Source organism: Uloborus diversus, chromosome 1 (genome assembly GCF_026930045.1).
Source record: "Uloborus diversus isolate 005 chromosome 1, Udiv.v.3.1, whole genome shotgun sequence".
NCBI classification, from domain to species: Eukaryota; Metazoa; Arthropoda; class Arachnida; order Araneae; family Uloboridae; genus Uloborus; species Uloborus diversus.
In genome coordinates this window covers 155744589-155758792 of record NC_072731.1, presented here as the reverse complement: position 1 = coordinate 155758792, position 14204 = coordinate 155744589, and positions in this window count along the sequence as shown.

Here is a 14204-nt window from a genome sequence, read left to right as displayed (position 1 = left end):
TAGTAACATTTGCATGGTAATGTTTGAAACTGTTATACGCAGTGAAAGAAAATGGCAAAAAAAATAGACACATTATTAAAGCAAGGTTTTCCTCAATGCCGTTCGGCACAGCTGATGATCAGATAAGAGTTTTGCGACTGCGATTTTTGAAACGGAACAAAGCTTACATTGAGAACTAATATCCATTTTTTTTCTTCAATAAATAGCTCTTTGCGCGAGAGGAATATCAATTTTACAAATCTGTTGGAACATTGAAAAAATCCTTGAATGTTTAAAAACTGATTCATTTATTTAATTTTCGCATATTTTCCCCGTAAAAGTAAACGAGAAATTAGTCTTACCCGCTTAAACGAGCCTATTTTTCTCTATACCAGCATTAAATTATTGAATTAACACGAGATTGAAAATAATGCAAAAGTATTATTTCAATATTTTTACTTTCTTCTATACCCAATATATAGAAGAAAATCATTGAATTCGTGAAATTTTTTGAATTTTGACGGAATTGCACATTTTGAGGTGTGTTGAGTCCAATTTTGACCATTTCCAGAAGATTTCTGTCTGTGTATCTGTCAGTCTGTGTGTCGCATGTGTATGACTGGTTTTTTTCGTGGCCGATCTAAAGCAAAAAACTACTGCATGAAATCAAACGAAAATTAGTGCACATATGTACTACCATATGTGCCCATATGTGGTGTATCCTTTAAAAAATTGATTTTTTTTGCATGTTTTAAAATTTTAACATTAAAAAAAAAATTGCAGCATCTCTCCTCCTTTACATGAGAGAGGACTGGGACACGACTTTGAGAAAATTTAACTTAGCGTGTGTGGCTTTGCTAAGATTGATACGACTGAGCTCGATTGGGCACTTCCAAATGTTTGTGGGTTTAATAATAGTTTAATTACGATTTTATCTTTTGAAGCTACATTAAAGTTATTTTTCTGCAGAAGGAAAAACTTTTGCTTTCTTAAAAACTGAACAGTCCATATAACAAGGACTATTTACATACCTCTAAAAATATACATAAAAAAATTATCGTTTTTTATGAGAGCTAAATTTAAAAAATCTTCATTAAAGACGCCATATCTAGTATAATTTTATTTTTCTTTCAATTTTATAATTTTCAGCAGCAAAAGTTGTAAATTTCCCCTCTTAATAAAATTTTTATCTATTACTCAGACATTAATTATTTATGTTTGCAGTATTTGTCAATTGAAATAGGGCGGTAAACATGGCTTTAGTATAAAAATATTACTTTTATGCAATACAGTACTGAGTATTTCAAGATATAAGTGTTCTTAAGTAAGTATTTGAAAAGGAGTAGAATTTTATTACATTACCTGATTCAGGGAATGGAAAAGATGTTTTTATACTGCGTGCATTATTACATTACCACTATGGGGAAAAATATAATTTTAATAAAATATACACTAACTTAAACATTTGTAATTTTAAAATCACTAACTTGTTTGTTCAGCGCAAAATTCAGCGATTCGTTTTAATTATCAATATTAACAGAAGGTATAAACTTGAATCGTTAACATATTTAGCTAAAGGTGAGTTCCAGGAAAAAGGAGACATTACACTTGAGATTAAAAAATTAATTCTCTGTCCCTTGCCATATACCATTCTTTTCAGAAATAAATGAGTTTCTTGAATCTTAACTTGTTTTTTCCCAAAAAGTTTAATGACTTTTAGAAAATCAAGTGAAAAATCAAGTTTTCTCTTTGTGTCTCTACAGCGCAAAAAATCTCTTTTTTGTTACATACTGTAACTTCAATAAACTTGTTATCAGCATATAATATTTAGGTTAACTTTTACCTTTTGAATGTCTAGTTAAACTTTTTGGCAAGTAGATTAAAATTCTTTTTTTTTTCATCCGTGAAATAGGGTCCATTACTAAGGTGACAATTTGATGTCCTTCCGTTACCGAAATACTACATATCAATTAGTTTACCAAGAACCTACGGGATACAGAAACTAATGTTTTTTATGCAAAGCAGAATTATGTCCCTTATCAAGGAGACATAGTTAGAATTTTAATATAGATTTAATTTATATGGTTTTTAATAGTGACGGAAGGACAAAAAATACGTGGTAACGGAAGGACATTTAACTATAAGCTGGTACGGGCTAAAATTTTAGAATGCTAGTACAAAACAAAACTATTATATAAAGTTAGTAGTCACATTTAAAAACTTATATAAGTAATATTTATGTGAAAATTATGTTTGCTTTTATTTAAAAATTTAACTTTCATTTAAATTTATTAAAAACTGTTACGTGGTTTTTTTTTCTATTGTAAAGCATGAAAATCATTAAATCTACACTTAAAAACTCCTAAGCATGTGAAAATCATTTTGGTGCGACATGTTTGTGAAATGACAAGTCAATTCAAGCAGAAACATTTGCTTAAAAACTTGAAATTTATATTGGAACAATACAATATTGAAACTTCTTTCAGATTTTTTGCCACAAGTCACAGGAAAGGACGGTTGAGAGCATTGATTTAACCGTTTAAACGTACTGCAGAAAGATCAATAAATTCATAGATCAACTTTCAAAAAGATGGAGAAAAATGATCCAAAAATATCCATTCTCATCCTGAAAGCCAAAAATATGCGCTATTTGAATCCTGTAACAAGTTATGTTATTGAATATAGTAAGTACTTCAACAAATTGTAGGAGATTTCACTTCAAAGTCAACAGACTGACTTGTTAAGAGTAATAATTCAAAAAATAATGTTGAATATAATGCATAATGTTGAAATAGTAGCATTATACATTAATAAAATAATATAATAATGATGTAATTAATAATGTTGAAATATGAAAATGTATAATTAATGTTGAAAATGAAATATATCAATAATAATGTTAGTTAAATATATTTAATATAATGCTAATATAATAAATAAATAAAAACTGCTGAAATAAATAATGTTGTACCCGACCTCTTCCCGCAATATAGTGCAATATTTTTGCTGAAATTTTTAAAATGAAATTTAAGATTTAGGGGGATATTATTGGGGAATTTTTTCAGAATTAAAGTATTTCAATTTTTATAAACTCTGAGATTAATTTGAGTTGGTCCCCACCAGATGGGTGTCATCCGGGAAGTGGGAGGGACTGCCCCCGTCAAGAAAAGTTTTTGACTGCGCGAACAAAAAATCCCTCAAGTTACAGCTTTTAAAAATTTAAAGCACAGGATTTGATCAACATTTGTTAGAAAAACATTAAAAGGGAGCAAATTAATCCTATTCATTTTTTTAAAAAATGGGATTTTTAAAAAATCTCACTTTAGAAATCGCAACTATTGGATAATTGGATTTTCAAATTGAATTTTCTAACGTTGTAAACATCTAAGGTTTACAATAAAATATAACGCGAAAATTTCATAAAAAGGAATTAAAATTTCAATCTCCCCCCCCTTCCCATGAGGAGAGAGGATTTGGGGGGGAAAAATAAATAAATAATGAAAAGGCAGGGAGTCGGGAGAGTCGGAGTCGGAGTTGCACGTTTCGAAATCCAGGAGTCGGAGTCGGCTATTTTTCTTCCGACTCCGCAGTCCCTGCTTTTGGTTGATGGAAATAACTCTGTTGAGGCAGTGAGGAAACGACTGGATGTAATTGAAAAAAATTACAATTTCGGAGATAGCCAAGTACTAATGGCAGGTGAACTTTTCCTCTGTTTGAGGGCAAGAGATGATTCTAGTAGTCCTGGTAGGTGCTGCTATACAGCATGATTTAGGAAAACTTTTCAATGAAAGTCTTCCTAGGATCAGAACTTTAAACGAGTTTTACTCCAAAATTTAAAAAATCCACTTGCATTTCTTTGTTTTTCACTACCTCAATGGAGTGGTTTGCTTCAGTCAAAAGTACTACTTTTAGTCATTGAAATGGATAGAATGGGCAAAAAATACTATGGACTCAGAAAAATACTTTAATTTTTCCGACAGTTTTTTTAATTAGTTTTTTTTAAATGTCCGCTTTTTAAACAAGGCTTGGTCTTGATGACGTCACAAATGATGCACTTTGCCGCATCTTTCTACCACGTTTCCACGTCATGATAATCAAGAAACGAATTAAATATTAAACTCTACGCTTTGCTATCAAAAATATCGTTGCCAATACACGTGAGTAAAGATGCGAAATTAAATAATTTTGCACTGTGATTGGCAACACTGAATGGCATTTCATCATTTGTGATGTCATCGGCAGAAGCCGTAAACAATAAAAGAGCTCCGATTTAAGTTTTTTTTTTTTTTTTTTTTAAATACTAAACTTAAACAAATTACTTAAAAATGGTCAGATCCTATGTTTTTAAGCATGCTCTTCAGAAAAAGATACTTTTTAAAATTTTGGAAACGACCCCATTGAGGCAGTGAGAAGCAAAGAGATGCAAGTGGACATTTTGAAGTTTTGAGGTAAAACGTGTTTAAAGATAAAATCCTAGGGAGGCTTCCATTGAATTTTTTTTTGACTAAATCAAGCTGCCTAACGGAACCTATCAGGGCTACTAGTACCATATCTTACCCCAAGAATAGAGGAGGAGTTCACCTGCCATTTCTACTGGTTATCTCCATTTTTTATAATTTGACACTTGCATCCCTTTGCTTTCTCACTGCCACAATTGATCATTTAGTTTTTTATGACAAAATGACAACATTAATTAAGAAAGTGGGATACGAATAAAGGAAAATGTCAAACAAGAAATAAATTTTTTAACTAAAAATATCTTTCCAGTTTAATTGTGTAACAATTTAAGTATAAAATGGTTAATAGAGTATGAAATTGTATTGAGTAGTTGTAGATGTCTAATGCCGAGAGAAGGCTGCTCCTTTGGAGGAAGTAAATTAATAATTCAATTTGGTTTCGTCTCCACCCATTCCAAGCTGGGGTAATATTTCTGATTTCATACAGTTAGTGTATGGATTATTTAACAACATGTAATATTCTCCAAGAACAGTTTCAATTATTCAAAAATTTTCGCATATCGTAAAAATAATCTCAGAAAGAAAATATTTGTCATTTTAGCTTTATTTCAATTACTATTGTATATTATTTTCGTCGCAATAATTTAACACAAAATAAAATAATGTTACGTTAACTTTCAATAATCTAGTTTTATCATATTTCAGATGATCATGATGATTCAGATGATCAAAAATCCTTGAAATACTCAAATTCACTTAAACTTTACTGGTGCTCGAAAATTAATTTAAATGTTTGCTGCTCTCCAGCTAAACGTAATTATTTAGATCAAGGGATGCTTAGGAGTTTTTGTGCTATGCAATTAAAGTCTGACACATTACAAAGGATAGCACAGCAAAAAGGAAAAGAATAATTCGCTAAATAATTAAGAAATAAAAATCAAAAAGTTATTTATTCAATGAAACCACTTCCAGGTTGCTTCTAGCTTTAACATAAGAAGATTGCTTCAAAAACTAGCTGATGGCTTGGCTTCTAGTTTATCTTTTTTATTGGTTATTTTGCGCCAATATTTTGTAAGGTAAAAGTGCGCCAAGTAAGGCCACCCCTACGGTTCGTGGCCTAGTATCTCGCTCAATTATGATTCAATTGGCTTCAAAGTTTAAAGATTTATAACAAGACTCATAAAAGATAAGGAGAAAAAAACACTCCATGTGAAAATTTAAATTTAAATTAGATTTTTCAGCAGTTTAACAAAAATAAGGAGATTTGGCCTTATTAGGAACATGGATTTTGTATTGTATTATTTTTCACGGTCATCTTTTTCAGAATCTTTTTTTCACGGAGCCCCGGGTTTATCTTCAATTGCAACGTTCAGAAGAGACTTACCGGCAATGAAAACGAAAATGATTTCAAGTAATTCTTACTTTTATCAAAATTTAACAGAAAACTTCTCAAAATAATCGAATGCTCTTAAATAAAACTTTTGCAGTCTTCATAGTCGGAGGTCGTATGTTTACAATACATGGGTTTTTAATCCGTAATTTAGTTTTCCGTTTTGTTTGCTGTTCGTTCGGGAAATACTGATTAAAAGCATCACTCAAACCTAACTTTTATAGATTTCTTAAGTGACTCAATTAAATAAAAAGCAAGAGCGAAAATTTTACGATGCGCCGTGGAACCTTGGAACACAATTTAAAAAATGCTAATTGCACTCACAAATGATTCTGACCGTTTTGAAAAATATTTTACGCATGATTTTAATTTCCTTTAAAATTATGCCCTAAAAAACGAACCAAAAAAGTCAAATATTTTTCAAAACGAAAAAGTTTCTAAGTGTCACTATCCTCAACTTTTACACACTACAGTTTTGATATTGACAGTATTCGACTGTTATGTGTATTAGACTATCAAAATAAACGCTTTATCCTTGAAAACCTCACGAGTAGTATCACGTGCGTTCAGCGATCAATTCCTTCTAGTAATTTCTGAAGGAAAGTGTTCCGAAATTTGCTGCTGTTATTTGACAAATGCAGGATTCGCATTAATGATCCTGGGCACATTCGAACGTACCGTTGTTGTTTTAAGAGTATCTGTGACGCGCATATGTAATACGAGGAAATATTTGGGAATAATAACTACGTTTTATCACTTGGGTTCAGTTAGTTTTTTTGTAATCGTTAGAAAAAAATTGCACTTTGAAATTGCTTTTTGAAGAAGGAAAAATGCTGTGGTAGGTTTCGAATGATTTTTTTCTGTTTCCTTAATGCTTTGCTTAAAATATTTTAGATTGAGTTTCGATTGAAACCTTTAACGATAATGACGAAATATTGGTGCATTATTAAATTAATTTAAACTATCCCTAACCGATAGAGAAAGTGAAAAAAAATGTCCAATCATGTTGTTGCCTTCAATTTAGAAGATTATAGTTGGCATTTCCGTGGTTTTATTTGTAGTTTACGGCGAGAAAGATCAATTCCTGAAATCATTCATCCTTCTTTTGTTAAATTCAAATATATATATTTTTAATCAGAATCTTTTCAATGAATTTTTGCTTTCCCTACATTTAACCATAGTAAGCACCCCTAAAAAAAGGATTTTTTTTACTGCTTAATACATTCGCAAAGCTGCGTATCCTTTGAAATGAATGAAACTAAAAATATATTGAAGAAAAAAATATAATATTTATATTTTTTATCACAGCTGTTTATTTAGCAGTTAGTTTGACTTATTAAACTAAATATTTAAAATTATTGAGTATGTTGAGTTTTTTCAGCGTGAAAAATTCAAATCGAAGTTCTTAAACGAAATAATGTTTTTCGTTAACATTCCCAATCACTTATACCGTCTTAAACTATTTTCAAAAATTTTCGGTTCTTCATCAAAAGTTTTAGATCATTGTAGCTTGAATATTAAGATTTCTGCTGTATTTTGAAATGTTTTCAAAAATATTTAATGTTTTACTTTTAGAAACCGTTTTGTGCTTTCTCCTATTTTATCTTCAATGAAAACCAATTTAATTTTAATCCAACGTACTAAGAAAAATTCGTACGCGTGATATAAAGATAACAAAATCTATCTTCACCTTAACCCTGACTGGAGACAGTATCACTGGTGAAAAGACTGCTTTGAAGATTAAAGATTCAAAAAAATATAAAATAATAATAATAATAATAATAATAATAATAATAATAATAATAATAATAATAATAATAAAATAAGTAAATAAAATAAGAATAAATCAATTAATTTAAAAAAGGGGGGTTCGCTATTACAACCAATTGTTTTTAAATTAACTGAAATGAGTTCATTATCGTTAGCAACACTGCTTATTGGGAAGAAACCAACCTCAACAGCCTTAAAAGAAGCTAAAATAATTCCAGCCGTCTCTACGAGTCCTCCGTCATGAACTGAGCATGACGCTAAGTGAGTTTATAACTTTCTCATAACAAATATAATAAACTTTTGTAGTAATTACTTATTTAATTCATATCTGAATGTTATATTTCAGGGAGATAGATACATTTTCATCTGATGTTTTTAAACTTAATTTATATGAAGGTATTGTAAGCCATACTTCAAATACGCGTTCAATCACAATTAAAAAAAAAAGTTTCTTAATTGCTTTCAAAGAAATTAAAATGCAAGAAATTCGAAAAAATACTTTGTTGCACAGTTACAGCTTAAACGAAAAAAGCTTAACTTGATTTAATTTTCAAGTTGCTCTTGAAGTTCTGAGAAAAAATGGTGTTGGTGTGGAGACTGGAGACAATGAAAATGGGTCCTGGAATGCGTCTCGGAAGTGAAGCCCAGCGGAAGTGTCCGAACTGGGTCAGGGTTCGGAAAAGATGGTTCTCCGAAAGTGATGTACGGCTGGACTCGCCCACCTCATGATTTATGGAAACGAAATTCCCTTCCGGATTTCGAAAGCTCAAAATTCATGAAAAAGAAAAAAAAAGAAAGAGTTAGTAACGAATTATTTTAACTTTCTCCATTCTTCCAACAGCTGCAATTGGTAGAAACATTCACTTAATAAACTACTTACTGAACAGTATTATTATTATTATTATTATTATTATTATTATTATTATTATTATTATTATTATTATTATTATTATTATTATTATTATTATTATTATTATTATTTTATTATTATTATTATTATTATTATTATTATTTGTTCTATTTCCTTCAAATAAATAAATAAAGTATTGGGAACAACGCCATATGTGGAAAAGTGAGTGGAAACCGTACTTTTAGAACTTAAATGACTCAACTCTGGCTGTTAGCGACTAAAAATTGATATTCAAATAAAGACCATAGTTCCTAGAGAAAGTCAATACTGAAGATTTTTTTTTTTTTTTTTTTTGTAGAATTTCCAACTGGGCTAAATTTAGAACAATGTAAGAATTCCTTTGCATATAAAGAGCAATTTTATGCTCTTTTTTGGACCTAAATTTAATTACGCCTTTGCTTTCAATAACACCTATTCAATAACACCTTTCGCGGGTGCTAAAGAACCGATGTTCCAAATTTGGCAAAGACATATATCCATCTATAAATACTTTTTGTTTTTGTAAAACATATTACCCTTTTTCAGTACCACATTTTGTGGTAAAAAACTAATTTTATAAACATCTTGAACGGATTGGCGAGGAATTCACTCATCTAGCAACGGCAATTTTTTTACGAAATAGTTTACTTAAGTGGTTTTGCCTGATCAGACATAGTATAAATTGGATTTTAAAATAATATCATAAAAGAAAATGCAGCTTTAAAAAAGAAAAAAATTAGGCAACGCTGATAACAATTTACTATTTTTACCTTACGCTTTCTATTTTAATTGAAGGCGTTGAAAACATATGAAGGAATTCATTTTTTCCGTGCGACAAAATTCATTACAAATCGTCTTCATTTGGCGCCGCTGCTTGGCGATCTTTAGAGAAGGGTTGCTGTAACCCTTATACCTGGCATGTTCTCTGTCTGATATGAATTCGAGCGAAATACTAACTTGAGGTCACTGATTCCGAAGCGCCTGAAGCTCCACTGACAACTAGGTCAACTGAACACGGATCTGAAGCACTTTACTTCCTCGTTGGCTTTTTTTTCAAACAGCTTGCTTTATGTTCGTCTCGAGAAAGCATTATGATCTTATTACCATCATTACGTTGACACTTTTTCGCAGCGAAGAAAACATTTTCATACCTCATTCCACCAATTCGATTGAGCTGGATTCGCTTCCAGGGTCCTTCAAATTCATTAATTCAACTTCAGTTTCATGAATTTTTCTCCTGCTCAAAAAATTGTCGTATGCAAAACATAGAAAAATATTAGACGTAAAAAGTAAGTGAATAGTGTAAAAAGTGTCCCATCAGGGAAGTATCATTAACAAGAGTGTCCCCCACCCCCCAAAAAAAAACAAGGATGCACCTCCAAAAGTGAAAAATACCCCTCCAAACACTCCTCCCCCTAAAAATTTCAATGGCGCAGTCTGCGCCAAAACCTCACCCCCCCCCTCCCGTAGGTGGGCACCCCTGTCATTAAGGTGACCATACGTCCTGTTTCGAATGAGACCGTCAAAGTTTCAGGTGGCCTTTCCTGTTGTCCCTAAGTCCTGATTACTGAATAGGCCAACTAAGCCGAAACCCAAGGATCCTGACACTTAGGGTCCACAAATGGCCACACCTGTCCGCAAATGGCCAAAATTGTTTGAACAAATTAATACAATTGAAAGGTTTAACTGTAGGGGAGGGGGGCACGGAAAAAGTATTTCGCCAGGGTCTCCCGATACCTGTCCTCCCGATCATAGTTGCGAGGGGCTCAAACGTCTCATCTTCTGAAGTGATAGAACGAAAACAATGGAAAAGTTTCAACCAACCAATAGTCGCCGGCAGGGGCGGCATTTCAGTTTTTAATTTGGGGGGTCGAGTTTCTTAAATATGTATTACCACAGTGCGGTAACAAACACACATTAGCTAACAGGGAGTGGTCATAAAATCGGTTTAATATGAATAAAAATTAGTGCTTCGAAGCAATTAAAATTTTGATTCATTTTCTAATAAGTTATAATACAAAACATCTCGATACTGAAGTTTTTATACCTTTTGGAAAAGTTTTAATGCATGTTTTTTGGAATTCAGAAGAGCAGGGAATCGTCTTACTATCAGTGCCCAGTGTCGTGCTGTTTTGCCAGTACAGCTAAATAGAGAAGGTTTTTTTTCTTTCTTTTTTTTTCTTTTGCCCATTGTGCTTCGAAAATATTTCTCTAACCTAACAAACGTTTTTCTATACCAGCTGAGCTGATTGGAATAGTTAAAAAATAACTGAAGTAACAAAGTTATGTATGAAAACACTTTTTACGTCTTGCTCTTCAAAATCACACAGGCAACTTCAAAAATTGCAACGAGCTTAATTTTTCATCATTGAATAATCTAGTCTCGTCGGTGCTCTCAGCTTAAATGAGATGTCATCTACCACCAGCTCTGTTATTCACTATTCCAGGCTGAAGAGTCCACAACAAGGACGGAACTGCAGTCTCTGGATGTGATAACCGATCTGTTGGTATATTGCCTGTAATTTTTCTTGCCTAGTGCTAAAAATTTTGCTCATAATTGAAACATTTTATTTTTCGTTTTCAAAAAATCCAATCCAGATAATATAGAGCCAACCATGCAGAAAAATAATTATCATCAAATCTTGTGTTAATTTTATTCGAAAAACAATCTATTACTTCATACAAAACATTGAAAAATCAGTGTTTGACTTCACATCATCATGTGGATTTTTCTTTTTTTTAGCACCTTTTTTAAATTGGCTCGGAGAAAGAATTTTTTTGAAAACGTTTCACCATTGATTGAAATATGCATCTATGTAAAATCTATTTTCAATTTCAATTGCAGATTGAACTATGGTAGTATGAACACACAGATCAATTGTAGATTTAACTGTGGCTTGAATAGTCCGAAAATTAAGTGTGGCGGATTGAAGATGTTTTGATAGAATAAAGCATTTTTAAAACACTTTCCGCAATAGAAACAAATTCAATAAAAATTCAAACGAAGTCATACATGCTGAAGGGCATGAGCTTTTTCACCATTGAAAGAATCGTTTTGCAATAATTCTCACAGTCGTCAAATCACTGCTTTGAAGTTATAGAGAAAGGTTTTTATGAATTTAACTCTTGAAGACCATCTTGTGTCACTTCGAGATTGCATAAATATAGAGCCCCATAAAGGGTATTTTGTCCTTTTTTATTCAATAAGCACATGCATTTTTAAGAAGTTTCTATGAAAGCAGATAATGCATTGAGCAGCTGAAACGTGTTTCTAGCAAAAGAAAGCGATGAACACTCATTAAATAAATATACACTTAAAAAATGAGCGTAAAAGTGAATGTAAAATATCAAGGAATTTTCTTGAGAAAACCATGCAGCCACACCACTTTGCACGAGCCTCTCATATTGGACATACCATCGTTACACTGGGCACACAAGTATGAAATATTTAGCCGTGAAAAGGCCGAAAAATATTTCGTGAATTTCTAAGTCATCATCCAAATAACGAAAAACACTTTTTCTAGTCTGTGTGTCGAGTTTCAACAAATATTTACTGAGAACCAGCGAGATTTTTTTAATGAACATTGGTTTCCGACTTACATAAACTGAATACACCCATTTTCTCTATAATTCTGCTTAAAAAATTTGGGGGTGCGACCGCCCCCTCTTGACCCCCCTATTTGCCGCCCCTGGTCGCCGGGTAGAATGATGTAAGCATTTTCATAGCAATAAATTGAATCGTGCGAATATTCGCATTGATTTTTTTTTACCTTTTCGCGACCCTAATGCAGCAGTTGAAAAACAGTATTTTCACTTACTATTAATTTTAGATCAGCAAAAAAGCAGTTTCAAATCGCGATTCCTAAAAAAAATGTTGATTGTATAAAATCCGGCCTAGAATTCCATTTTCATTTAAACTCAGGACCAAAGGTACTCAAACAAATTTCTGCACTAAAAATATAATACTATATCAGTTCTTCTTTTAAACAAGAAATTCCGTCTAGAACTAAACGAGCCTACTTTCCCGTATACCCATACACTACTTTCTAGCACCTGATCAATATTCTCAAAAATAGCTAAAATCGCAAATTGTAATAGATCACAAAATTTCGCTAAAATAAAAATAAAAAAGTGAAAAATAAATTAAATAATTTAATAAACTTTGAAAAAAAATTGGGGGGGGGGGGGGGGAGTAGGATTTTGCTATGTGGAAAATGTGTGCCTATCTGTCCCCATCCATCGAATAACTTTTACAGGAATAACCCTATTCGAACAATTTTTTTTTTCTTTTTTGGAAAGATTTTCATTTTTTGGTTTGAACAATTTTTCGTTGAATTTTGAATAAACATTACAATTATTAATTTGCCAGCGGATTATCAGAAACCGATTAATCGGTAATCGGCCAATTTGCTTATCGGTGCATCCCTAGCTGGTACCTTAACTGTATGGGTGATTTAATTTTTAATGAAACGTGTCAATTGTAGCGCGTCATTTAGATGACAAAAATTACAGAACAATTGAGGCTGTGAGAAGCAAAAGGGATATAAGGCCAAAATTAACAAATAGTACACATGGTAGGTGAACCTCTCCTCTGTCTTGGGACAAGAGATGGTACTAGTAGCTCTGGTAGGAGCTGCTATGCAGCATGATACAGAAAAACTTTTCAATGAAAGCCTACCTAGGACCGTAGCTTCAAACGCGTTTTACCGGTTTTACTCAAAACTTGAAAATGTTCACTTAATCCTTTTACTTCTCACTGCCTCCTTTGTTCTCTTATTCCTCGAGAATTTCTTTAAAATGTGCATTTTTGCAAACTACGCAGTTTTTTTTTTTTTTTTTTTTTTTTTTTTTTTTTTTGTCCATCACTGTACATTAAGGTGGATTGAAAAAATCGAAATTGAGAAATATGTAAAGCCTATATGCGGAAAAGTTGCCTCTTACTAAGTCCATTTATCATACACAATTTCAGCTAAATCAAATAATATCTTTAGCTGCCCATTTGAGTTTGAATTTAAAGTAATTAGCTTGATTTTTCACCAAACTGGCAAAAATGGAAAGATAATTTATAATTATATCTCTCATGGGAAACTTTGTGTTTGAAATGAAACTCTTGATAAATAAATACTTAATATAGAGGGTGTTCCCTTTTAACTTGCAAGAGTTAAGATGTTGAATGTTTGAAGTAAAAATAAAAATGAGTCAAAAAATACAAAATTTTAAATTTTTATACGGACCCTAGGTTTCCTTATTTATATTCAGGGAAATTTTCTCCATTGAAAATTCATTCCAGTAGAAAAAGTTGGACATCAGTACGACCAGTATTCACGGAGCTATAAAACGTCGCGTTTTGTGACTTACACCACTTTACACTCGCCATCAATAACACCTTTTGGGGGGAAATATAGCGGTTAACAAGGATTTAAAATTATATGTATGCAAATAGTGTGATTTTTCAAATTGTTCGAGTTTTTGTAGTGTGTTTTTACGTATCATGACATAACGTTTGCATATATTTTGGAATAGCAATGAAAAAATATGAATACTTTGTACTTTTAATTCGACAACCTGACATTCGTCTGAAAGGGCAATAAGTTCGAATCTCATCTTTTGTATGGTCCCTTAAAACTTTAAACTTGAATATCTCCTTGAGTTTTGGTCGCAGAAGTTTCAAGTTTTTTGTGTAAGTAATATTTTTCAATGGAGATTATTTCCCTAAATA